The 26,764-nt window shown below is 39.5% G+C and overlaps 1 protein-coding gene across 1 annotated transcript in view; it reads left to right on the plus strand.

The window, feature by feature from the left end:
* The window catches only part of KCNMB2 (potassium calcium-activated channel subfamily M regulatory beta subunit 2), a 337,204-nt gene that overhangs the window by 31,715 nt on the left and 278,725 nt on the right, over positions 1 to 26,764 (plus strand). The window contains exon 2 of the mRNA XM_036017715.1: positions 4,926 to 5,031. The gene's annotated coding sequence lies outside the window, so the exon portion shown is untranslated. The remainder of the gene's footprint in view (positions 1 to 4,925; positions 5,032 to 26,764) is intronic.

Raw genomic sequence — 26,764 nt, forward strand, 5'->3', positions numbered from 1 at the left:
TGTTCACCTATTTAACTGCTACTCATCATTAAAAGTTCATTTGTGTGTTCAATAAGTATTTTTTAATTCATTAGAATACAAAGACATTGTCAAGTAGAGGAGGAAACAAACACATCTGGGGCCCTGAGACCATGGGAAGGCTCAAGAAAAGCTCCACAGAAGGCATGTGAGCTAGTGATATTTTGAGTTGGATTTTGAAGTATGAACAAGGGTAAAGGGTGAATAATGACAACATAAGAAGAGGGCAGGTAAAAGATTAGGGAAAGTTCCACCAAACAAAGGGGATATCACCTGCAAAGGCACAAAGATATAAATTAGGATGTGATGTTTGCAATGTTTGCAAGCTCGGGGGAACTAAAACATAGAGCACATAGAGGGAAGTATGGACTGGGCTGTTTGTTGGAGGCCATGGTTAGAAGTATGGATGTTTTCCTAAGGTGATAGGAAGTAGTTGAAGGTTTATGGGCAGGTATAGTGGAGATTCAGAGGAAAGCTAGACTAATGAAAAACAGTAACCACTGTAGCTTAAGGGGTAAAAATTATTAAGGGTTAATAAATAGTTCGTAGACACTCTGGAAAAGACAAAGTTCAGGCTTGGGGGCTCTAGTAAAGATCACTATCAATCACCTCCATCCACTGAACAGACTCAGCAGTCACATAAATAAGCCTGAACACTACCTGGCCAAACCTCCACCAATCCTTCCAAGAAAGCCATTTCTGTCACCCTGGACAGAATTGAATTGTATACAGCACTTCTTCATACTGCTGTCTTTCAAATCAGCCTTGCCGGCATTCTTCTGATTAGTAGAACCCAAGTCACATGCCAGCACTCTAGCTGCAAGGTAGAGTGGAAAAGTGAGTTTCTAAAATCTCCCTGGGCAGGAAAGACCTCTAATGTGGAAAATTCCAAGTATAACACTTGGAATTTTAGTGTTCTAAAACTTTAGTGTTCTAAAAAGTTTTAGTATTCTAAAAGGGTTAAAAGGCTACAACTCATGCACTGGAGAAGAGGAGAGCTGGAAGATAAGAGGTCACTATAGGAGGTTAGAGGAGGGAAGAAACCAAAGAAAAGGTGGGGGTGGGGCATGGACTTTGGTGCTGACAGTGGACACAAAATAGAGAGAACACAGGACTGGGATGTAAGATCCTAAAGAGCAATAATTGTATTTTTCTTTTTTACTAAGGAATAATTTACAAACAGTAAAATTTACCTTGTTTGCAAATTTGGCAGTTATATACCATAGTATAACCAGTACCACAATCAAGATATAGAATGGTTTTGTCACTCCCCACATTTCCTCATGCTGCCCTTTTAAAGTCCATCTCTTGACTCTAACCCCTGGCAAACATACACATACAGCCTTTTGAATCTGGCTTCTTTCACTGTGTTAAATGCATTTGAGATTCATCCATGTTATTGTGTGTATAGTATGTATGTACCAGTTTATTTATGACCCAGATGAAAGACATTAGGATTGTTTCCAGTTGGGAAGATTACAAATCCTCCATGTTTTTGTGTGAACATAATTTTTCATTTCATTTGGGTAAACACCCAGGAGTGGGAATGCTGAGTCGTATGATAAGTGTATGCTTAACAAAAAACTGCAGAACTGTTTTCCAAAGTCCTATACCATTCAACACTCCCTCCAGCAATGTAGGAGAGTTCCAGTTGCTCTAGACATCTTCACAAGCACATGGTATTTTCTTTTTTTTTTTAAGCCATTCTAACAAGCGTCTAGTGGTACTTCATTGTGGTTTTAATTTGCCCTTCTTAAAACTAGTGATGTTGAACATCTTTGCATATTCTTATTTGCCTTTGCTATATTTTTTGTTAAAGTGTTCAAATATCTTACCATTATTTTTCAGTAAATAATAAATTTATAAATAAACTGATGCTAGAGACATTTAGAAAAATAAAATTACCTCCACCTGATATAACTGGCCATTGCTAATGAGAGAAGGGAGAGGTCAAAGATGACACCAAACTTTTTAGGAGACTATTGATTAAGGGAGTTTAACCGAATATCTTAGTAAGCATGACCAAAGGTAGATGTTCCAAAGCCTTCAAATTAATTATTGTCATTCAATGGTCTTTGGCCAAATCTAAAATCCATGAAACAGTACAGCTTAAAAAATGCTCTCCTGAAGTTTCCTGCATTTGCAAAAACACATGAACCTCAATTGGTTTTTAACTCCTGCTTATAAAAGAAATAAACAAATTTTAAAAACCAATCCTATATCATTCTCCACAAAACCCTAAGGCTCATTTTTTTTCTTCCAAAAGAGTACTAAATCGAATGCAAAATCAGGAGAAACAGAACTGAGGGCCCTGGAAGTCAATTAAATGGCTGATCCTTTATGATCATTTTCCCTACAGTGAAGGATGCTAAAAAGCGAGGTCAGTAGATTATAATTTTTTTTGCTTCCTGAATCATTGAGGACTAAAGGTTTTTGGACAATAGGGGATAGCTGATAGTTGATGGAGAAAGAATTTCTTTTTTACACAGAGATGCCAGATTGTAAAAATAACACTGTGAGTTGCATTTGAGCCAAGACAAATCAACACTTCACTGGGCCTATTGCTGCAGCTGGGATGAAGCTTATACAATGGCCTGAACTGCTGATAGTCAAGGGAAGCTGGAGCCAAAGAATGAGCATTGGCCTGCCAGGATTTGAGGGCTTCATCAAGGATCAACTAACCTTGGTCTCCACACAGTTCTGGTAGAATATAAAATACCAGGGCAAACCAAGAAAAGAAAACTACATATGAAATAAGCACCATAGCATTGCTGTGCAGAGAAAACATCGGCTAAAAAAACACTCTGCCTTGAGTCAGCCCAAGCAATATTATGAAAAGGCTAGTAGGTATGGATTCTTTCCATTCTCAATGGATTCTTCCACTGAGGGAAAACAGCAGTGTAGGGAACTCAAAGACATTGAATTCAGTCCCTCAATCATATAAATAATAGAAGGGCATAGAGAGGTAATTTGGTGGCATCATTGGAGTTAGAACCTGGATCTGATGGTTTGCTACCCAGTCACTCTGCCAAACACGTCAGCTTGGAAGAATGCAGCCTCAGCGGAGAGTCGGTGACTGGCTGCTTTCTAAAATTTCATACAGGGCTTTTGATGAAGCATTTGCATTACTCCAAACTCCATCTTTTCTACCAAAAAATAAATGAATATAATCAAAAACTCATGACTTAATTTTTTAAAACACAATATATAACCAGTACTAAGGTAAGAGAAAGGAGAGGAAAAAGAAGAAACAAAATTATTGGAAAAGAATCCTTGTCACATGGTCTGGTGGAAATGACTGCTCATGGTTGCATCCCAGATTTCCCATGTGTCAGTCCACAAATTTGGGCAAATTTCTCCATACCCCTAAGGCTCAGTTAGTTTGTTTCTCAAATTGACACAATAATACCTTCTTTTTAGGGCTATTGTTTGACAGCTTCTCCAAATCCCCAGGACTGTGCACATCCTGGGGCATGCAACCTGAGCATAGAATCAGACACTGCAAGAGAGAGCTCCCTCTTCTCCATGTATCTGTTTTGTTCTATATTAAATAACCTTAAATACTATTTATATATTGTAATAAGTATGGAGATAATGTATAAGAATGCAAAATTCAGGATGATTTTAAATACAAATTATAAGATTTTGCAGCATGTTCTTTTGTCTATGCCCTCAGATATGTTCTCGCTAATAGGAAAGGGTATACACACCCATGCCTGAGAAGTGCAGCCATCATTCAGTGAAGTGAGTTTGGGAAAGGGGACACTCCACTAGCACATGGCATCAGTAGAGTTTCCTTCCTTCCTACAGCAAGTTGTTTCCAATGTGGGAGATTACATGTGCATACCTGACACTGCTTGCAAATAAAACAATATGACTAATCAAAATGGCAAAATGACAGGACAAATGGAATCACAGACCCTAGGGGGGGCCATAGAAAATGAGTGAATGCTATAGGGTGATGTCCAGCTGACTGGGGGCCTGGTGAGTTTTTAAGCTGTTCTCAGACTAGGGCAGGGACAAGAATACACAGAGAGAAAGCCATGCTTTCTTGGACTTGGTTCACAGCAAAAATGACACTTTAAAGATCTATAACAGTCCCCTGTTACTGAGAGGGCACAGTTTCATATCCACAAGGGCTTGTCCTCGAACTAGATAACTGCCCATGTTCTTCTTCTTCGGTAAATCAAAGCCATCAATTACCGCCTCCTAGTGCAGCTACTCCAGGGGCTGCAGGACAGACAGGGCTAAACGGAAAATTGTTAGCTGGGGATGGCTCCTTCTAGGGTTGTTTGCTGCCAGTAACAGCGTCAGACAACTGCTGAAGGCACTGTTTAATTCCTGCCCCATGCTGAGAGCTCAGACCCCAACCGAGTGCTGACAAGGGCCTGCCATTCATCACCTGATCACATACAGCTGAACCTCAGAGACCATCGCACAGCCTTCATGGAGGTGTGGAAGCCTGAGATTCCCTTGTCCTGCTGCTGGTTCTGCAGTAATTAAAGCTTTATTCCCTACCGCTCCCCTACTAGTCTCTTGCTTTTAATGACACTGTTAATACAGGTAGGTGTAATGGCCAAATTTGGAATAAAAGTGCTCCTGTAAGCCACAAAGATCCAGACAAAGAATATGGCAATTTTTATAAGATAATCAGACAACAGAAGGTTACAAAAGGTAGTTTTTGAGCAGAGATTTGAATTATTTACAGTTGATGATAATTACTGGAAATCATTTGTTCAGACAATAACTATTGATCTCCACTTTAAGCTGAGCACAGTTCTAAACTGTACCCCAGCACTCACTGATAGTTGTGCATGTGAATCAAACAAAAAAAATAGTAATGTTGGGGGGTGGTTTGTTTGTTTTTATGTGTCCTTGCTAATTGCCATTGGGAATTCTCTCTGCAGATACCTCTGAACTACTTTTCTGCTGTACCTTTACTCTCTGAACTGTGTGATTCTATCTCCACGGTCTGACGTACGGGAACCTGACATAACTCAGGGTGGCCACAAGGTATGCTGGAATCATTAAAATGTTTGTGCTTCTGGAAAACGTGGGGGGAAATTGCAAGTCAGTGAACCTGGAGGTAAATAAATGGATCTGATGACAGAGCTGCTCTCTGAGGGTCAGTATACAAAGGTTTTGGCCAATCTGATTGGTCCACTGTTAACATCAAAAGGTCCAATTCAATATGTGAGGTATAACCCACAGGTACAGACAATATGAGAGCTGAAATACGACAGCAGAGGGTGCCAAGACTCTGAGTAGACTGGGCTATTTGGAGCAGGACTGCTCCTGCTCTTATCTTGTGACTAATGATAAAAAATAAATCCTGTGACTATTTTTATAACTGCCAGTTTGTACTTCTTAATGCTTTCACTTTTTTCACATATCTCTCCCCCTCCCTCCCATCTGGCAACCATCAATTTGCTATGAGTTTGTTTCTATTTTGTTTGTTACCTTTTTTTTAGTTCCACATCTAATTGAAATCTTGTGGTATTTGTCTTTCTCTGCCTTCTTATTTCACTTAGTATAAAACCCTCTAGGTCCATCCATCTCACAAATAGCAAGATTTTTTTATGGCTGAGTAATATTCCATTGTACATAGACACAGGGATGTAAAGTACAGCATAGGGAATTTAGTCAAGAATATTGTAACTATGTATGGTGTCAGATGGGTACTAGACTTACCAAGGTGATCATTTTGTGAGTTACATAAATGTCTAATCATTATATTATATACCTGAATCTAACATAATATTGTATGTCAACTGTAATTGAAAAAAGTTATAAAAATTAGTTTTACCTATTTCTTTTTAAAAAATCAATTCCTGAAGAAAGAGCTAGCATGCACAAGGTAGAAGGCCAGGTTCCAGACAAATAGGCTGAGGCTGTGAAGAAAGGGTTGTGGTTATGGCAGGAACTTAGGGGTCCAACAAAATAAATTGAGGCAGAAGGCCAGCCAGGCTGGTGGGTGCCTAACTGTGTCTTTTCCCACTAGCTGGGCTCATGTGACTAGGTTAAGAGAAGACTGTGGTACATTATGCTTGCACGTGTCTAGGGCTCCTACCAGATTCATTTCATGGGGTACATGCAGTCAAATCTAAAGTCAGCTTCCTTCTGCTTCCAAGATACTGCCTGCCTTGACTGGGAATGGTGGAAGAGCTGTAGAGGGCTACGCCTGCAGGGAAGCCAGCCAGACTGAGATTGGCTAGGCAAGGGGCAGACAGAACCATTGCACCCATGCTGACCTGGCTACTCAGACAGAGCACAAGCAGTAGTTAACTGCCTTTTACCAACAAGTGAAAGAGGACCCTGAGGAAGAGTGTGACTCTTATAACTCAGAAGGAGGAAAAATTGTTAGGCAGCCTATTTCATGATTATTCTTTATATGGTAATTCTTTCTTCTAAAAGGGGAGTGACTGAGAGAAGAAAATAACTAGCTTGATGGGTTGAATATGAAAATTTTAGAATATGACATTAGAAGAATTTTTCAGAAGACTGTGATCTCAAGCATGTAAATTCCCTGAGACTGATCACAGAGCAGCCGGTCGCTCTGGGACTTGATCAGAGACTCCAAATGTTTGGTTTGTCAGGCATCAGGCTTTCAATGGGGATGGGAAAGGGCACTTAAAAAATGTTTCTTTTAATGTTGGTAATCGAATTTATTAACATTCTCAAAGTTCATTTAAAAATGAAATTTCAAAGAGTTGCTTCTTTTTCAATTTCTCATGCTGACAGGCCCATTTCTGATGTGTCATTTCTGATGGATTAGGTCAGTCAAATTGCATTAGATTATAAGTGCCATACAGCACAGCATTAGTCATGTAATTGAACAGGACATACATATCAGTGACAATTTATTTGAGAGACGTTGTTTTCTGGAAGACCTGTCCAACTAAATACCCATTTCTCATCTCTGATTGTTTTTCTCAAACTTCATTTTCTCTGTTTTGATTTCTCTCATATTTCTCTTGGTCTCTTGAAGTTATTTCCTGTGTACTGACTTTCTCTAATTTGTTCATTTCCCAGAGTCTTGATTAGTGAAAAGCTTTTCCTAGCTTACTTTGCTACAGTTCAATAGGAACACATCAGGAGAGGAGGACATACATGAATGCCTTGGCTTACCTTGTTAAAACTCAAATAGTAGAACTGGGTTTTCCAGGGCTTTTACTGCTGAACCTATTTCACTTGAGGTTAATGCCCTTTAAACAACAAAATTGCTTCAGGCTATCATTAAAAAAAAATTTAATGGTATAGTAGGAGGTACCTGACAGCATTGAAGGAAAACTGGAGAACCCACCTCTACAAAGGACAGAGGATCTCCTGAGGTCTATGTTGTAGGGATAAGCCACTCTCATTGGGACCCCATCATTTTTGGGTGTTACATTTTCTGCTCTACATGCTAATGCACCAGAAAGAGCTCTGCTGTGCCTAGGTGGGTCTTTTCCCACTACTTTGGCTAAGAGAAAGAAAAACAAAGAACTGCTCAGTTGATTGTCCCACCAAGCCTGCATAGGACAGGCTGTTCCCAAAGTGAAGGAGGGGAGCTGCTTGGTCTGCAAACCTCCAGATACCTGCTACCGCTGAAAAGGAGATGTAGCCAGTGACGCTGGGCCTGGGCCATATAGGGATGATAAATAAAATGGGTGCTAAGATCTCAGTAGTGTTGGTTCCCACGTGAAATTAAAAGGCGTGAAGCCAATACTAATAAAAGAATACTGATAAGAGAAGCTGGGGATGAGTGCCAGGTCACAAATATCAAAGTCAAGGGAGCACAGAAGCAGCTGGTATGGCAGAGGAGTAAATACTTAGGCACCAAATTCAAAGAAAAATGAGAGATTATAACTTCACATTTCTAATCATGTGTTCTCATCTGGAAAATGAGGATGGTAACAAGTTTTATAGGGTAAGTGTGAGGAATGCATGAGATAATGCCAGTGGGGTGTATGTTATAGCTCCCAATGTTTGGTAAATGGTTGCTATGGGTGCTCCTTGTGGGGACAGTCCTAAGATTGTCCAGTGGGCATTACTGCACCTTATTCCTTTCAGATGCTTACAGTCCATCTTTCTTATCATGGAAGTTTTTCTGCCTAAGAAAAGCTGTTTTCAGAAGCCTCTTACAGACATGCTTATGGTTGAGGTACAGAATAAACAGAATGGTTCACTTTGCCCCCTCTGTGCTAAGCCTGGCTGTGGTCAGGTTAGCATATTTCCATCCTATCTGTTACTCTGGACTTCATGGTATCAGACAGAATGAAAATTTGGAATAAAATGTTGAGGTATGAAGAAGAGAAGGAGAGAAAGATAAAAAAACAGATGTCAAGAATGACATGCATGACGAAAGCTCATTGAGAGTTTTCAGATTCTTAGAAGTCAAGAGGAAAATTAAACCTCCTCAAGAGTGCCTCATTACCCATGGTTCTTCCATAACCAACATGCTATGTCTAGGGCCCTTTAATGGGCAATGGTCATTGAAGACACCAGACTTGTGGAGTTATATGCAAAAGCCAAAACATATGGCACTTCCAGCTGTCCAGTTCCGGTCAAAGAACTCCAGAGAAATGCTTAGTTCTTCAGCCTCAATTAGTTTCAGGTTGCGAGAATTCCACTTCTGCTGGCTGGAGAATTACTAGCAACTTTCTTTTCTCCAAAGGCCATTTAAGCTTTTAGGAGGTTGTACTTCTATCAAGTCAATGCTAATTGGAGCTGGTGCTGACATCTGTAGATATTAGAGTGACAGGCATCAAATTGACTCCTGGTCTTCCCTCTGCTCTCATCCAGAAGCATCTCTTCTGTGGCTGACAGTTCTTACCTTCTCTTTCTAAAACTGCTTATAAAATAAGGTTAGTTAATTGTGTTATAGGGTACTGTAAAATATCTGGGAAGAAAGTTTATATTAAAGTTGTCTAAAACCCAAAGGATATAAAGCCTTGTTATTGGCAGAGGAGATACAATTATAGTGGCATTCAATTCAGAAGATAGTATGTTTTCCGTAGCCTAAGGAAAGAGTATAATCTTAGGCGTCATGAATTAATTAAATGAACACATAGGCTCAAATAATATACAGCAGATATGTAGACTTCCGATTGATCCCCAGTAGATTTCCTGTTATTGAGGTGCCAAAAAGAGAAATACTTGACAGGTGGGCCATCTATGCAACATAGTACAGGAAGATGAATCTGAAACATCAGTTGTATAATATCAATGGATATGTATATCTTTATATAGAGAGCCCTAAATACAAAACAGCTTTAGATCCAAGATCCCTAAATGTCCAGGATTTAATTTATAACTTAAATTTATAATAATCTTGCTATTTTGGTACACTAATGATAATCTATCTCATAGGCTGTCTTCTGCTACCAAATTACAAAAATCAAAATTTGGCAGCCATTATATCTTGGATATATATAGGGATCCATTGCATTACCAATGAAAAAAACTGAATTTTTCTTAAGCTTGTGTAGTCTTCCTGAAATTGTATAAAAGACTGACCTCAATAGTTAACTGCACATCATAAAGACAAGACTAGCAACAGACTCAGCTCCACTATTAGTAAAGATGATGCTATATATCATCAATCTTCATGTTTCCACATGAAAGGCATAGCCATGTGTTTTGGAAGCCGTATTTGCTTCCAAATAGGGGTTTATAAGCAAAGCATCTGGAAAATTGACTAAAATTTCTACTCATTTGTCCTGATGTTTTGGCACCAGGAAGATAGCCTCACATGGTATACTCTGCAGCTGCACCGACTCTGCCTCATTTCATAAAGTCTTCAGTGAGTGACACATGAGTTCCCATGGAGGATACCAGGCTGACCAAGAATACTTTAGACTTCAGGGAGATAAAGTCTCGTACTACACAGTAAAGTGCTATAGTGAAATCCTTCTTTCACTAGAAACTGAAAGAAGGGGAATGCCATAAGCAAATGATGACATGGAAAAGAGAAAAGGTGCAGTGTGTACATCAAGTGATGCCTCCTGGGGTTGTGCAATGCAGCAGCCTTGAGATAACAAGTCTGGGTCCGAGAGGTAGAGGCCCTGAGTCTGATTTCCAGACCAGCATGGCTCTGTGTGTGACTTCTGTGTGGGGAAGTCAGTCAATGTCTCTGAACCTGCGCAATGTCCTCAGCTGTAAAATGGAAGTACAACCTCCCTCCCTTCATGGGGTTGCCGCATAACTGAGATCATGCGTGCCAACCCATTATTAGTTGGATCTGAAATGCAGGTTGATGAGATTCTAAAATGGAATTTATTAGCCATTTAAAACATCATTTATAGTTACTACCAGTCTGATTTTAAAAGTTTTAAGAGAGACTGAAAAGCTACTAGAAACTTTGGTGCCTACTAAATAAACATGTATAAACCTAAAAATGCTTGTTCACAGTGAAATGTAAAGCAAAACTATTCACATATTCAAATACACATGTGTTCACATGTATTACAAAAAATGTAAAAAGCAATGTAATTATTTTCAATAATTTAAATTTTATGATTTCATTTTTATAAGTTCAAATAAAAGCTATTCAGTGACATGGAACATCTAGTATTATTTCATTTTGGATAATTAATGGGGCAGTAATATTTTTTCTTAAACACACGTGTGCCTATAGGTACCCATTCTACCCTGGGTATAATTATTGTTGATGTAGTGTTTGCTCTTAGAAAAATTTTTGATTATTTTGTAAATTCTTCTCAGTTCCAGTGCCACTTTAGATTAGATTAGTTGTTGAGTAAATAAACATATAATTTGATTTATTTACCTCTAAATTTATTTTTTCCTTTTTATTGAATGTATTTGTTAACAAAAATATACAGGTTTCAGGTGCTTAATTCTATAGCACATCACCTGTACACTATATTGTATGTTCGCCAGCCAAGTCAAGGCTCTGTCCATCATGATTTGTCCCCCCACCCATCTGTAATTTTAAATGTGAAGGTCTCCTCTGAGCTGAAAATTCATCATCTAACTTCAAACTGAGCTTACACAACACAACACTGCAACCAACAGAGGAATTCAATTTCCAGATACTTGAAAGGAAAAACATATGAGAGTAGATATTTAAAAGCAGTTCATACAAGGTACCTGTAATGGTCAAATTCATAGAGACAGAAACTAAAACAGTGGTTACCAGAGACTGGGCAGGGAGGCCAGAGGGGGTTGCTGTTTAATGGGGACAAAGTTTCAATTTGGAATGAGAAAACATGGATGCATGGGGGTGATGGTTGAACAACAACCTGAATGTACTTAATGCTGCCAAAAGGTACACTTGAAAATGGTTAAAATGGTAAGTTTTATGGTAAAGTTTTAAGGTATGTTATATATATTACACCACAATAAATAAATTTAGCATTAAAAATTTAAAGTGGCTTTTAAGACCCCTTGCCCCCCCGCCACCCACTGCTCCTAAATCATCTACTTTGTTGGTCTGCATATTTCAGTTCACTGAGAGTATAAGGAGGTATTAAAGATAAAAGAGAAAGTTAAAATTATAGTGACACTTGCTAACCCTATTTCAAATTAAAGAATGTTCATTAGAGAGCACTGATGATTGGAACCATCTCTGATGCTTTACCCATGCAGACTTTGCTTCAGAGAATGGATAATTTTAAAAAGGAAGAAAGGAACTAATAATTGTTAAGCATCAACTAAGTGCTAGGCACTGTACTAGATGCTTCTGTCTCACTCTATTCTCACAGTAAGTTTGTAAGGCATCTTCTTCCCATTTTACAGAAAAGGAAAAGGAGACCTTAAAATTATAACTGACAAGCTCAGATTTGTATTTCTAGAAACATCCAAACTTAGTGATTGGAATCAGTCTCCTAAATAGGAAATCAAGTTCCTCTTCAGATTTGTTTTGACTTACATGAACAGCTGGTAGCTTTGGCAACATATAACCATTCCTAGGTGGTGTACATTATGTACTTCAGCAGAAAGAGTGTTTCATCGGGAGTTTAGAGCCACATTCCTGTCCCTGCTCTAACTTTCTCTCCCAGTCCCTTTAAATGGATCAATAAACCCTATCTAGGTTCTGCTTCCCTCAGTTGTGAACAGAGATAATAATACCTTCTCTGCTTAACTGAGTTATGCTATAAGGGCCAAAAGTGATCATGTATGAAAAAGCACCTGACATTGATTAAGGACTGTAAAATAAGCAAAAATAGCATTTGCAGCCACAATTCCAAGCTTGCAAAGATCCTCCCAAATGATCTAGCTACCCCGTTCCCATGGAATAATGTAAGGCCTTTTGTATGAAAAGTTCTTACAGCTCTTCATTTTCTTAAGACAAACATTTCAGCCTTCTTGGTATGGCTAATAAATGGAATTCTGACATTATCTGGTATGAAGAGGGTGTGCTAAGTTTTACAAGGCTGAGAAGCTTCTCTCCCAAACACCACTGACTTCTTCCCATCTCATTCCTCCAAAAAGAAACGCTCGACTCACAGAGAGAAAGCTGTCAGTGCCTACACAACAGCTTGAGCCACAGTCATGTGGTGCATCAACACGACAGGTCTAGACATAGAACTGCCCTTAGTGTTTGGAACTGTCTTGGAGATAATGCACTGAGAGCCTTCTGGACAAGGTGCTAATGAATGAGGTGGTTGCCAGCAGATAGACTAGGCTGGCAAGGAGAACAATTAAAATGATGTTACTGCAAAGCCAATGTTATTTTAAAATTTAATCATACTTCCTGGTGGCTTAATGGGAAAGTCTCTTCTATAATAAGAAAAAACAAGTCAGATGCCTGTGCCATGAAGGAGGCTGTATCCACACAACACAAAGCAAAATGCTGTTTTGATGATGAATCAGGCAAATTCACACGTGTAAATGGTAAAGCAGCATAATTCAAAACCTAAGACTGGGTTGTCTCACTCTGATTTATTCCATTAAATTGGTATTTTCACGAAGCCAACCCAGTAACTACTCATCTTTGCTTTTACTGTACAGATTTAGCCTGAAGAGGGTTATTTATGCCAATCAAGGGTAAAAGAAACGCAAACACCTAGCAAAACTTTAACAATCCAATTGATCAACTTTTAACTTTCAAACCAAAAGAAAAAAAGTTCTAATAAGCAGTGTCTTCTGGTCATAGTAATTAACTTGGTCCTAAATAAAATAAGAAGGAGTTTCCTTTACCACTGGCACGAGACATGCCTTTGATTGTTCACTCTTTGGTTTGTACAGGTCGTTGGGGCACAGAGGCTAAGATCTTAATGGAATAGAAGTTGGCGATCTAACAGCCAGGGTCACGTGTGCCCCCACCCCCTTTGTATACAGCCCATGTGCTAAGAATGCTTATTACATACTTTAAAGGTTTTTTTAAATCAAAAGAAAATATTATTTTGTGATAGATGGAAATTATATCAAATTCAAATTTCAGTGTTCATAACTAAAGGTTTTTTTGAACACAGCCACACAGAAGCCATATGGCCCTCAAAGCCTGAAATATTACTGCCTGACCCTTTAAGAAAGTGTTTACTAAATCAATGCCCTAAAATTATCCTCCTTAGATTCTAATCCTGCTTTATTAGCTGGATGTTTTTGGGCAAAGTAAACTTCCTATACCTCAATTTCTCATTTGTAGAATAACTACATATGTTATTTGTGAGAACTAAGGTAAATGTACATAATGTGCTTAAAACAGTCTCTGATACAAAGTAAGAACTCCATATGTGTTAATTGTCATTATTATTATACTTTGTCTCCTAAAAGTTCAATGGTTACATCTTATGCTAATTTGGAAAATTGTGAATAAAAGTATGAATAAAAATAATTGAAAATATGAAATTAATTATAAATATATTGTTTTATATAAATTCAGCAAATAAAATTACATAGGAAAAATGGTATGTGCATGTTTATTATTCATCCTTCATCCCATCACCCTGCTCTTAGCCAAAAATCTTAGTGTAATTTTGAAGCCAATTAATCAAGTTGAAAATATAGTTAGGTAAAAACAATTGGATTGGTACATTTGTCATTTTGCTTAAAGATAGGATTAAGGCCCTTGGAAATATTTTCCTAATAAAATACATAATTAAATATTGATTGCTTGGCTAAAACACCAGCTGCAATTTAAACAGTTATGATCAATTATGTCAGCTTATTGTTTTACCTGAAATATTATCAAATATGGGACAAGTGCCTAAAATGCTAAGAATATTTTAACTTCAAAATTTTGCTTTAGAACCTTTTAAGCAAACTTTGTCTTTATCTTGAAGCAAATTTAATCTAGTTTGAATATTTATTTATTTATTTATTTGAAATTAGTAATTTATTTATAAAATATATATATAAGTTATTTGAAATTACTAATAGGTAAACATTTTAAATGGGTAGAGAAGATAAATATAAATTTTAAGAAAAAATGCAAATGAGAAATAAATCCAGGAAGAACACAAATGGTAAACAAATAAGGAATTACTGTTTTTCATATTAGCATAAGATGTGTTTCTTTATGGACTGGCCAAGATTTTTCCTACATGATAGTAATGCTGGTAGGGGTGGATCAGTCATAGCAAAGACTGATGCCATGTTCACTAGGGGCTATGTTTTTTTCTAAGTGCTTCATATGCAGTAAAATAATCTTCAAAACAATCCCCCAAATTCAAGATTATTATTAAAGACATTCTAATAATATTTTACTAGACAAAGAGAATAAAACTAGAACCCAAAGTCATACACCTGTTTGGAGGTAGAGTGGAATTTGAACCAAGCTGTCTGGTTTTGCAAGTCTTTCTTCCAACCATGGCGTTATTGGTGCAGCGATATGGACATATTCATATTCTGCTGATTCCAGAGAAAACAATGCACATTGTGATGTCAGGCCTGGTAAAGAGGGAAAATGATGTTCTCCATTGATTTCTTCTTCATCTTAACTTCTAAGGGAACACATGTCCTGATTCTACAGCTTGTCCTAGATCAATGGTAAATACATTTTCAATGATATTTTTAAGACAAAATAACCGAAGGCTTGCCAATGCCCATAACAGCAGTTACAGTCAAGTCAGAACTACTGCACAAATACTGTGTGGTTTGTCCCAGGTGTTCCCAGGGTCAGGAGAGCGATCACAAACTGAAGTAACCGATGGGCCTTTTGTGGTGATATGCAAGGGGGGGAAGAGAACTTGAGGATTTGCCAGGTTATAAGAGCTTTACTTGTGTTGACTCACACTGACTTCAAAACTCTGTGAGTTATTATCTCCATTTAACAGAATAGATCTCCAGATCAGATTAGCTGAGTTATTTAAACTTAGCATACATTGAGATCAAGGTAATATGCAGAGACCTAATCCAGCAAAAAATGAAATCTTGACATCTAGAAACTTCTCTAGAGATCCAGCTGGAAAAACGAAACTGGGCACAAGAAGCATAAAGAATCCTATGAATATGGCAGAATTTGACCCTATTTTATTCTTGTGCATTCTTTGTAGATTTAAATATTATTTTAACTTGAAATTTAAAAATACCTGTATCCTTCTTATTTCTCCCCAGTCCCCAAAAGATAAGAGCAAAATAAAGTTATCTTTAGTCTGCAGCTGCAGCTGGAACCGTCAAAAGATAGCACTGTGAATAATGTAGTCACATAGAAAGCTTTGAAGTCACAGTGATGTGTTTCCTTTGCGAGGGGTGGGCAGCAGCATTAAGTAAGCAGAATGAGAAACAGTAAAGTTTATAATTCCTAGCTGCGGTCTTTGCATCTCTCCACATCAGAGGATTCTTTGAAATATAAATCCCATTATCTCAGGTTGCCCTGCTCACAAAGAAATCATTAATCTAGCAAAAACATTTAAGGGTTTATTGAGAACTAGGTAAGGTGTGTTTTAACAGCGAAATTAAGTGTTAAAAGTGAATATATCTGTCCAGGGAAGTCAAGGGAAGGTTCCTTAAAGGAAGTGACATTTTATCTGTGCTGGGACATCAATTTAAGGACTGCGGACGCATATTCCAAGCAGAGGAAATAGCACAAGCAAAGTCTTGAAGGTATACAAGTACATGGTAAACTAATGATTTAAAACTTCCAGTGGAGCTGGAGCAAGGGGGACTTTGTAGGGATGAGTAGGAGTTGGGGTGAGAGAAATACATGATGACAGATTGTAAAAACTCATATTGGAAGTTTAAGGAGAATCAACTTTGACTTAGAAGCTGCAGAGAAGCACTCGTGGTCTCTATGCAGGAGAGTACTGCGATCAGAACAGTGGGAGTTTTGTTGCTTTTTATATTTTGTTGAGTATAACAAAGATATGGAATAAGTAAATTTAATTTATTCTGTATCTATATTATTAAATTTCTTGAATTTCACGAAGTGAACACAGCCATGTAACCAGTATTCAGGTCAGAAAACACATACATGCTGAGTCAAAAAGTATGCTGATGTTCAACTTCAGTAGATAAAGCTAAACTCTCCAGGGCCTGTCCCAGTTTGATTTCCCATCAGCAGTCTATAAAGTTGTAGTTGCTAGTTGTTCCACATCCTCACCAGCCCTGCATTGATTGACCAATTCATTGACTGATTGTCTTTATCCAGGAATATGGTAGTATCCTGTCGTGCATTTCAAACAGTGTGATAGTGGGGATACACTGAAGATTGAGAGGCTGGTTAGAGAACTATGGAAATAATCTAGGAGTGAAGTAATACAGGCATGGATCTGCAACAGCGCCAACAAGAAAGCAAGGTTCTTGCATTGTCCCTGTTTGCCATGTATTATGCACAACCAGTGAAAAGGACATATGTGAAATACCGAAAGCCTTTGTGAATTGTTTCTCATCATTTTATACACACTTGTGCTTTTTCCTTTCAACAAGATAATTTCCATTTATATGGGATCCTTAATCCCAAAGACCTTTGCAAATGAAGCCAAAAAAAATTGAGCCCAGTCCACATCAATTAGCAGAAGAGAGAAAACAAAAGGCCCAGATGCTTCTCCCCCTGGCTGCCTTGTCAAGGGGAGGGGTTCGGGGCTTGCCCGAACTGCGCCCTGCCCTCCAGCCTGCACCTGAGGCAGACTTGTGCCCCGAGTGCCATCCTCAGCAGCCACCAAGAGGGCAGAGGCGGGCGGGTTGCCCGCAGCTGGCAGGGAGACCTGGCACGAGAGTGTGTGCTCCCTGCCTCACGAACCCCTTCACCGGGGCAGCCGGCCAGGACCAGTGACTGGAGATCTGTAGGAGTCCAGCCGAGACACCTGCAAGTGAGAGAGGCGATTTTATTGTCTTCTAAATAGCTTGACTAATGATCATCACTTGCTATTGGAACAAAGTGTTTTTGTCTGTGAATTTTAACCTTCAAATCCAGGTGTTTTAAGAGTTTTCAACAAGTTGTCAAGCTGTACAATTCAGAGGACCATTCCTGAGAGGCAGGGTCTGTGAGGTGACAGGGGAACAGTGTGCACTTGGATTGCAGAGGGACTTCCTTGCAATCCAGAGAGAGGCAGCAGCCCCCTCCTGGCCATGTGACACCCCCTCCTCCCTCCACCTGGGAAACAACCCCTGCTGGGGCTTGTCTTTCCGCAGTCTGCGTTCCCCAGGCTGACCTCTAATGCCAACTGTCCTGCAGGGTGGGCTTCTTGGGAAGGTCTGGAAGCCCCTTGGGCTGGACTTGGAATTGTGAAGAAAGTTTATAGAGGAGGTCTTTCCCTACCTCATTGTCTTTTTGAACTGGAGAGCATTATGAATTGAAGCAAGTAAAAGTGAGTTTCCCTCTTCACCTTTTTTTCCAATGTCCACTTTCAAATGTCTCTCTCAGCCCAGCAACATGTCCTCAGCTTCCCTTGTGATCCCTAATTAATTTGGACTCTGAAGTCAGCATCTTAAATTCCCTAAGCAAACCTGCTGCTTCTCCTTTTGGATCTTATTTCTTGTCACTGCTAATAGCGGCATTTATATTCAATCACTGATTCTAAGAGGGCTTGTCCTACTTCTGCCTCAATGTCCAGTTTGACCAACCACACTCCATCAGTGTGGAATCACGTGCATCTCTCCCAGCATCATACTCTTTACTTTCCTGCTTCCTCCATCCTGGCTCAGGTCCTCCTACCTGAAAACTTCCTGGACTTCTCACCTCATGTGGCCATTCTGATGCCACCTAGTACTGAAAGTTCAACTTTTCTCACCACATATACAGTGTTTATTTCCAAATTCTTACATTTTAAATGCCCAGATTTCAGTCCCCAGTGACTCCAGAATAAAATGCAAACTCAACGTCTTCTGAGCAGATGCTCCCAACTCAACCTTCCAACATTCTTCCAGCCCTCCTCCCCATCAAAACTTATAGTCTGGTCAAATAGACTTTAAATTGTATTCTTTGGAACCCCAGTATTTTATGGAAATGCCGTGGAATCTATCTTATGGACTGAAGTACAGGGGGATACTCAGCAAGTAAGCCTTGGCCCCTAATTTCATTATATTTATTGTATTTTATATTTATCATTTATATTTAATATATATTTATTATATTTAAATCTCATATACAAGAGTTTTACTGTTTACTAAAAATAGTAATGAGTTTTAAGCTCATGCTCTCTTGTAACTGAGCTCCTCACATTTGATCCTCTGTCGCTGTTTTTCACTGTTGTGGTCTCCAACCGGCTGAGCTGTCCTCTCATTCTCCCACCCATTTCCAAGTTTCCAGATCCAGCAGCATCTCTTCCAAACTCATCTTAGCTGCACACCTTAAATGCACTAACCCCAGAGTCCTTTTTGTCTCCACCCTGGAGCCAATTCTCCTTTCCACCCCGAGGGAGGGGCTGCAGCAACACCTGCACAGTGGCAGCACCGGCTGACTGGCAGGCTTTCATTGTCTTGCACACGTGCATCAGAACCAGGCAGCCTGAGAACCCCCAAAAGACAAAAAGAAAAGGAAGGGCTACTTGAGGCACTGTTATTTAGGGATCTATACTGCTTCATAGGGAAATTCTTATGCTTCATTCCAGAGGCAAATGTCACAGTGAGAAGCCTCACTCATAGGGCCATTTAGGAGGCAGCTTTCCAACCATTCACCTTGATTTCTAACCCTCATCCTACTTCAACTCCTCATGCCCACCATCACATTTTTTTTGGGGGGGGACCATCTTTTGAAAAATGATTCTTACCTCTATTATAAACATTCTCTGTGTGTGCTCTCAACGCTGACTCCCTCCACTGATTTACCCAGCAGTCTTCTCCACCCACCTTTCATCTTCCAGAAATCTACCAAACACCTTCCATCTCAGTGTTTTGGACCAGAACTCATCACATCACATTTCACTGAACTCAAGTTACTTGGTGGAGTGTGTTAAAAGATCCAGGCATTGTTTAGGTTAGGGAAGATACCTACCTGAGGTGCAATTGGCCAAGAGGTAAGGAAGTGCAACAAGATAAAAAGGATTAGACAGGAAACTAGATGAATAGCTGAGAGGAAATGAATCAAATATTAAAGTGTTTAAAAAAACCCTGAAAGACAAAGCAAGCAAAAGGCCTCAGTTCCAGGTGTTCTGGTAACTAAGATAGCATGAAATAGGAAAGACAAAGATGGAAGCCTGATGCTAAAATAGAGGCAACCCAGCCACAGCCTTTGATGGTTCTTCTGGAATAGGCAGTTACAGCAACAGATGTTTCATGGAAAGTCAGAGCTTTTACCTGTGGTGTGACCCCACATATGGCAGCAACAGGAAGTTCTATAATTCCCAAGCTACATACATGAAAAAAGTTATTTCCCATCAAGGCAGCATATGATCTCATTACTTTATTTGGGACTGTGTTCAGATTTTGGGACCCTTTATACAACCATGCAAACAATGAGAAAGGCAAATATATTTTCAACATGCAGCTAAAGTTTTGTCCACACACTCAAAATAACATGATACCGTATATTGATGGATCAATTGGAGTCAAGAGGGAAAATATGGTCACTTCATTCAGGAAGCACTTAAAGCACCCATGATGAAACAGTAAGTTCAGCAAAAATTAGCTAAAGTTGTGTGTGTGTGCAAATTTATGTACTCAACCAACAGTAGGAAATATCTATAAAGAAGCAACCTTTGGTTATCATGTCCATCCAGCATGCACTCAAATGTGTTTGCTCTGTGATTCCTGATGGCCTTTGGTATTAAAAACAACTGAACAGAGCAAAGATTTGTTTTCCTATCTCATCTTAGGAAAGATAATGAAAATAATCCAGCCTGGAAAAGACAAAGTACTCGGTGTACATACATGTGTGTGCTTGTCCACTAGGAGTAGAAAGACACAGAAGCTCAGAAATAAATCAGTACCTCAAGAACCAAAGCACATGTAGGCTTTGGGTGTAACTTCATTTCTGTGGAAATGAGGCACTGCAGCCATGCACAGAAATTAAAGAGTATGGCAGGAAAAGTGCGAAACAAAATATAAATTGTAATGAATTCTAAAATGTCAGTTGTTCTATTATTGTGGCTTTATGCGATCATGAGGCAAAACAGCCTGCGTAATGAGAGGTCACTGTAGCTAAAAATCAGAGCACTAATGGCTCTAACCTACTGGTGAGAGGCAGTGATCTCAATAAAATGCAACACTAATGGAAATAGCCCTGCCAATAAAAGGCTGCCATCTGTAATGCGCGAAAAGGGAGAGAAATAGAGAAACCTTCTCTATCTACCTAAACATCTATTGTTTCAACAAATAATGTCTTTTTAAATCAGTTGGGAAATGTCCCTTGCAAGAGCTTACTTCTAACGCTTCTACTGACTCCAATCTTTTAACTTTCCCTTGAGTGAGTGAATCAGCCAGTTGTGTCTGTACCATTCTTAGGAACATACTTGGATATGGCAAATGTAATCAGCATGGCCATGATACAAGAGGCTTCTAGTTAACATGCAATGAGGCTGCCAAGGAAGAAAAAATGGCTCGTCTGTTGGGGCCCAGTATTATCTGAGGCTTAAAAGATATTCGGTCAGTCCCTAAACCTCCCACCACAGCCAAAACAAGGTCAGGAGGCAGAACCTCTCTGCCTCTACATAGTTACCACTGGAATAGCCTTTCTCTCAAAGATGCCTTTGGGTTTTCTTTTTAATTTGTTTTTGTTTTGGACTTCTCTTTACCTGATTTTGATTTTTTAATAATTTTTTTTTAATTTTATGTATTTATTTTTAGAGAGGGAAGGGAGGGAGAAAGAGAGAGAAAGAGAAACATCAATGTGCGGTTGCTAGGGGCCGTGGCCTGCAACCCAGGCATGCGCCCTGACTGGGAATCAAACCTGCAATGCTTTGGTTCAAAGCCTGTGCTCAACCCACTGAGCTACACCAGCCAGGGCTTTGATTTTGATTTTTTTAAAAAAGCAGTAAAGAGAACAAGTTTGCAATTTGCCCTGCACCATGGAAATGATAAAAGGAACACTAGTTTCAGTATTTTATTTGTTTAATTAGAGTTTTTTATGATATAGTCTATAAATGTTAAGTTCCTCAAAGACCAGGATTGTTTAAACATTTAAAAAATTATCTCTTATAATTCTGAGTATAATAAATGCACAGAAGAATGATGAGGAATTTGACATTAAACCTCATCATCTATCAAAATGGCTGAAAGTTCAGGGGAATTGTGTGGGGAACAGTACCTGGGCCTGGGTGCCTGTGGGAAGGTGTACTGTGCAGGATAAGGCTAGAACAGATTGTACAGTTTTTCCCTGGGGACGCCTTGTGGGTGGAATGTCTTGCCATGAGAAAAGACAAGGCTAATAGCTCAGGTAACCATGGCATATCCTCCCATTGCCCTCTGGCTATCCAGATCAATTTATGTGGCCTCCTTCCTCCTCTGGGCTGGGTATCAGGCTTTGGTTTAGGACTGGGGGCCTTAATGCAGATAGAATTCTATGACAGTGTTTTGAAATCAGGTGTGTTCAGGAGTAGGGGTTATGTTTGGAAGGGAACCTTGAAATTTCCTAGAAAGGAGAGTTCATACTACATCAGCCACCTGGCTATGCCCCACTCTCTAAATATCCTCCACCTCTGAAATTCTGAAGCCCCCTCCTGGAGGAGTCTGTAGCATTTCTACCTTCAAGGGGTCCCTGCCGTGACCATCAGCTTAAATGATGAAAGTGCCTTTCACTCAGGTGTGACTGGAGGAGGGAGAATGTTGAGAATCAATCTGCTAGACTATAGGATAATGTTGCTCAATTCCTGTTTTTGAAACCCAAAGAATAATCTATTTCATGTGGTCTACTGTCCTTCTGCCATTCAGAACACAGCCTTTTAGGATCTCAGGAAAAGGAGTAGAAGAACTGTAATCACAGGTTAACCAGCAGATACTATAAAGGGAGGCATTAATCCCCTTTGTCTTGTTTCTTAATAGTTCATGAAAACAATAGAAGAGCTGCAACAGAAATTCACAAAACTAATGTGCTTGCTTTGACTAGCACTCCATTTATAAGCCTATTCAACTGCTGATTCTGCTCTTCTCCCTCACTAAAAATGACCATTTCTCACTTTTAGTCCTCCTTTTAGGTGTCCCTTCATCTCATCTTCCTTCTTTTTCCATCTCTCTTCCTCAAAATCACTTCTCTCTGCCTCTTCATCCTACTTACTAATAACCATTTGAATATTAAAGGAATGCATAAAATTACTTTGTGTAAAACTATCATGTGAAATAAATCACTCAAACTTAGACGCTAGAGTATTCTGTTAGCCAATTCAGAGATAAATTGAATGTGGTTTCCTATTGTCAGGAGGAGTGAATGACTGAGTAAGAAAACAGCTTAGTGCTTGCCTTCCCTCATGATTCCACAGATGGCAGAATCCTAGGGGACAGAAGGATCCATTCTCTCTTTCTTTCCTAAATACATTTTCTTCTTCTCTCCTCTCTGTGCATACCTCCGTGTATATTTCACCATCATTTAAAATGTTCTAATTTCCCATTCCCTTTCAATTTATCATAATATGGAGGTACTATATGTATTTCAGTAATTTATATATATGATGAGATTTTAATATTCAATTCACCATCTTTCTCCTTTGCAGAAAGCACTATACTAAGATTTGCAGAAGACAATTTTATTTTAAGCTTACCCTCTTGTGAAAGTCCTCTGTGCCCTCTGCAAGATATCACTTCCCTTCCCTCCCTCATATTGTCCTCAGTGCTCTCTCAATTATTCAAGGTTTGCTCAAATTATACAGCCTCTGAGAAATGTCCCTAATTCAAGTCAAAATTACTTTTCTGTTTATTTTCATAGCAGTATTGGCTTGTATTTTTTAAAGATTTTATTTATTTATTTTTAGAGAGGGAAGGGGAGGAGAAAGAGAGAGAGAAAGAGAGAAACACCAATGTGCAGTTGCTGGAGGCTGTGGCCTGCAACCCAGGCATGTGCCCTGACTGGGAATCGAACCTGCGACGCTTTGGTTCACAGCCTGCACTCATGGACTTGTATTTTTAATTCTCCCTTTTATCGAATCAGTCATCCATTCACCCCTTGTTATGGACTGAGCTCTATTCCTCCAAGTTTGTATGTTGAAGCTCTAACTCCCAGTGTGACTATATCTGGAGACAGGACCTTGAAAGACACAGTTAAAGTTAAACGAAGTCATAAGGGTGGGGCCCTAATTCAAGAGGACTGGTATCCTTATGGGAAGGGGAAGAGAAACCAAGGGCATGTGCACACAGAGAAGGCAGTCATCTGAAAGACAAGCAGACAGGCTTCCAGAGAAATCAAATCTGCTAACACCTTGATCTTGGACTTCCAGCCTCCAGAACTGTGAGAAAATAAATTTTTATTGTTTAAGCCACCCAGTCTGTGGTACTTTGTTATGGCTGCCCTTGAAGACTAATACACTTAACCAAACACGTCACAGTCCTCCTACATTAGGCCTGTTCATCATGGCTCCTACATAGTATAACCTGCTCTGCATTAGTTACCTTGACACATGAGGTCTCTCTCCCTGGCCTTCAAAAAAGCTCTCTGTGGACAGGTCCAGCTCAGACCTGAGCACAGGTCTTTGGTAGATTACAGGTTTACTACTCTGCTGAACTGAAATCAAACCTTGGCTTGAGCTTTACATTGATCCTGGAAACAAGGAAGGTATTTGTAGTTTGAGGGATGACATTCCCTTTCCTCAGGGCATATTTCAGCTCTTCCTCTAAACAATGCTATATACTTTTATCTCACATTTACTGCCTGAGCACTCCTGACACCTGAACTAATTAAGAATCTTTTGAGCTCAGAGAGCATAGTTTATGATGAGGTTTCTGGCCATGGCCATGGCTGCTGGATTCCCCTCACCACCCAGTCCTCCATCAGCCCAGGAAAGACAATTGTGCTTCATACCTTCTCCTTTCTTTTTTACACACACCCTGCTTTCTCCCCTCTACTAACAATTCACTTGTTTTCACATCTGAAATAGAAGAAACGAGATGCATAAAACTCCCCTCTCTCCCCACCCGAGTTGGCTTTTTACGGTTGACTGCAAAAAACTGTTCAAGTTCAGGAAAATTGATTTCTGCCATTTAAATAATCTAATCTTCACAAGCCTTTTAACACCCAAACAAAACCCATTTAAGGCACAGCAAGATAATTAATATCGAAAATAGTCTCTGTAGGGGACTTGCATACCTGCCTGCCCACATTTCCCATTTAAAGGAAGCACCTAGTTTGTAGTTTTAAGTTTATGAAAAGGTTTACCTCACCAAACATGAATTCATTTTAATAGGCATTTCCACCATCATATTTTATAAACTAATGAACTTAACTGACCAAATGCTAATTAAAAATGCATTAGGAAAGGTTCATATTCAACAGCTTCGCTAATATTCTTGCTGATGATTTTGAAGCCCATTGAGTCAGAAAATCAATGCCATGGAGTCTATTTTTTCTCTGCCACAGCCTCACGCACTGTACCCACTCACTGGTGCTGATGGGAACTGCCCTGGAAGAGAGAGCTGAGCCAGGAGGAGAAGGAGAAAAGTCATTATATAAAGGCCAAATGCCACTATTAGCACTGCAAGCAAATTTAAGATGCACATGAGCATAGAAATATCCTTGCCCCTATTATTCACCTTGACTTTTGTGAATCGAGAGTGTTCAGTGGAACTGGAGTGAGACCGATGAAAACCCTGCCTGGTGAGAATCTTTGGTCTCCTGCAATCTTGCAAATACTGCTGATTCCCAACACTCTCTAGTGCCAAAACCCTTTTTCTTCCTGAGAGCTATCTCGCATCGAATCTGTTCCTAAGGCAGAATCTCTGAAGTTCACAGACAGGCTTCTGGAAACCTGTGATCTTCCTGAATAGGGAATGGATGAGCATGTTTCTGAAGAGAGCATGCATAGCTTTCAACAGATCTTTAAAGATGACCACGGCTCCCAGAAACTTCAGCAGCAAGAATTGCTGTTTCACTCCATCAGAGGCCCTTCTGCCCCACTCAGTGCTCCAGTTGCACTGGCATATTGTCTTTCTGCGGGTGGACAGTGGCTTCTCCACCTCAAGTCTCTGTCCACACTGTCCTGTACCTAAATACTCTCCATCTCCATGGACTGATTCTTCCTCTTTGAATGTTTGATTAAATGCCACTCTCACTGTTTACTTCTCCAGACTATTCCCCCTAATAATTTTCTTCCAAGGCACTTACCACCGTTTATAATATCTATGCAATTATGTGGCTAACATTTGTCTTACATTAGACTATAAGCTCCGTAAGGATAGGAATCATGTCTGTCTTCTCCATCATTTTATCAGAAACTGGAACATTGTAAACAACTTATAGTATTTGCTGTGTAGATGGAAATTGGCTTATATAGTTCTCTTAATTTTCTGAAATTCTACATTCTTACCTACATAAAGACATCATTCCTTTGGGCACTGTTTCTTGTTACTAGCTGTTTCATCTAAGTCTTGGGTACTCAGCTGACCTAAGAGCTGTTTGGGTAGAAATGGGCCTCTCTCTCTTTTCATAGTCTCTCACTTGGCCTATTACTAATCACATATTAGGAAATAATCAGATGCTGTCTAACACCCCACAGTAAGTCCGACAACTTCAGGTCAGTCTGTTCTGCTTTAGTTTCCAATATTGATAAGCTATTGAGTATGTGACCTCCCTCCCAGACTGATCATCAGCTCTCTGAGAGCCTGGATATTTCCTTCTCCTCTGAAACACACTGGGTGGTGCTGGGTGCTCAGAGATTTGGTCAGCTTCATGGCTGATCAATGCGGCAAGCACAGGGTTAAGTGGTCAATAGCTGTGTTTTCCATGAGACGTTTAAAAAACGTGTAAATGGGGAAAAATCAAGACTTTCTGATCTCCTTTGTTTTCCGTGAGTTGTAATTTCCCCACTGCAGAAGGCTGAAGAATATCATACGAACTCCCATTGGGCAATCTGATTTGACATCTGTTAGGGCTCCTGACCCCACTTCTTAGAGCTGCATTTTGACTGAATCACATGTCCCAACAATATTTTCTTCTCAGTTAGATACCTGCAATATGAACTACAGAGATAGTCTATATCTTTTTCATTTACTACCCAACTGCTGTTCAACTTCAGGATGAGCCCATCCATTTAATCAGGCATTAGCCTGACTGATGGGTAAATGTGGGACATGTTAGAAAGAGAAGAATCAATGTCCTGGCTGGTGTGGTGCAGTTGGTTGGAGCATTGTCCTGTGACCAAAAGGTTGTGGGTTTGATCCCGGGTCCGAGTGCTTATGATCCCTGATCTGGGCACATAAAGGAAGCAACCAATTGTTGCTTCTCTCTCACATCATTGTTTCTCTCTCTCCCTTTCTCTCTCTATAAAAGCAATGAAAAAATGTC

The sequence above is a fragment of the Phyllostomus discolor genome, chromosome 2 (assembly GCF_004126475.2).
Source record: "Phyllostomus discolor isolate MPI-MPIP mPhyDis1 chromosome 2, mPhyDis1.pri.v3, whole genome shotgun sequence".
NCBI classification, from domain to species: domain Eukaryota; kingdom Metazoa; phylum Chordata; class Mammalia; order Chiroptera; family Phyllostomidae; genus Phyllostomus; species Phyllostomus discolor.